This window comes from Triticum dicoccoides, chromosome 6B (genome assembly GCF_002162155.2).
Source record: "Triticum dicoccoides isolate Atlit2015 ecotype Zavitan chromosome 6B, WEW_v2.0, whole genome shotgun sequence".
NCBI lineage: Eukaryota > Viridiplantae > Streptophyta > Magnoliopsida > Poales > Poaceae > Triticum > Triticum dicoccoides.
Window position 1 is genome coordinate 121,795,249 of NC_041391.1, and position 1,953 is coordinate 121,797,201.

Sequence of the window (1,953 nt, forward strand, 5' to 3'; positions counted from 1 at the left end):
AGCGGGTGCTTTTTAATAAGAGTGTGATGACTCAACATAAAAGTAAATATATAGGCCCTTCGCAAAGGGAATAAGGGATTTGTAGAGGTGCTAGAGATCAATTTTTAAAATAGAGATAATAATATTTTGGGTGGTATACTTTCATTGTCAACATAACAACTGAGAGATCTCAATATCTTCCATGCTACACACATTATAGGCGGTTCCCAAACAGAATGGTAAAGTTTATACTCCCCCTCCACCAACAAGCATCAATCCATGGCTTGCCCGAAACAACAGGTCCAACTAACAACAATCCTGGGGGAGTTTTGTTTAATTATTTTGATTTTATTTAAGCATGGGACTAGGCATCCCGGTGACCAGCCATTTTCTCGTGAATGAGGAGTGGAGTCCACTCCTCTTCAGAATAACCCACCTAACATGGAAGATACAGACAGCCCTAGTTGATACATGAGTTGTTCGAGCATACAAAACAAAATTTCATTTGAAGGTTTAGAGTTTGGCACATATAAATTTACTTGGAACGGCAGGTAGAGACCGCATATAGGAAGGTATGGTGGACTCATACGGAATAACTTTGGGGTTTATGGAAGTGGATGCACAAGCAGTATTCTCACTTAGTATAAGTGAAGGCTAGCAGAAGACTGGGAAGCGACCAACTGAGAGAGCGACAATAGTCATTAACATGCATTAAGATTAATCAACACCAAGTGAAAGCATGAGTAGGATATACTCCATGATGAACATAAATATCATGAAGGCTATGTTGATTTTGTTTCAACTACATGCTTGAACATGTGCCAAGTCAAGTCACTCGAATCATTCAAAGGAGGATACCACCCTATCATACCACATCACAACCATTTTAATAGCATGTTGGCATGCAAGGTAAACCATTATAAGCTCCTAGCTAATTAAGCATGGCATAAGCAAATATAATCCCTAATTGTCATTGCCAACATGTTTATTCATCATTGGCATTGATTTATTTACAAATACAAGACAGGTCGAGTTCATACCAGCTCCTCTTATCTCAATCATTTCATCATATATCATCATTATTGCCTTTCACTTTCACGACCGAACGGTGTGGATAATAATAATAATAGTGCACATGCATTGGACTTAGTTGGAATCTGCAAGCATTCATTTCAAGAGAGAAGACAAAGTAATAGGGCTCTTGGTTAAAATAAATAAATTATGCATAAAAGAGCCACTCAACATTTTCATTAAGGTCTTCTCCTCTAAACCCCCAAAGGAAAAGAAAAGAAATAAAACTATTTACACGGGAAAGCTCCCAACAAGCAAAAAGAAGAACGAGAAATCTTTTTGAGTTTTCTTTTAATTAGTACTACTACAGGCATGGAAAATAAACTAGCTAAAAGCTATTACTTGTTTTTTTGTTTTTCTTAAGATTATTCAAACACACAAGAAGAAAGCAAGAAAATAAAATAAACTAGCATGGATAGTACAATGAAAGTGTATGAGCACCGACACTAGAATGAGTGTGTGAACATGAATGTAAACTCGATGGGAATACGTACTCCCCCAAGCTTAGGATTCTGGCCTAAGTTGGTCTATAGACATGGGTAGCTTGGCTGATATCCGAAGTTGTACCTGGGGTCGTACCTCCTGAGCTGCAGCATGGCGGTGAGCCGCTTCCGTCCTCCTCTCGTACTCATTCGCCTCTTCCCTGGTTATAACATATCTTCCTTTTGCCTGATAGTCAAAGAGGGTAGGAGCAGGGAGAGTAATATGGACAGCGCGACGTCTGTCAAAGATTAGTCAATACTGGAGGAATTGTTCATTCCTCTCAAGAAAATGTTGACTAACCATGGCATTATAATCTAAATAAGCGGGAAGCAACTCCGTATCATTTTCATGTACATGTATACCAAGATAATTAGCCATACTGGTCGCATAACTTCCTCCAAAAAAGTCTCTAGCTAAACC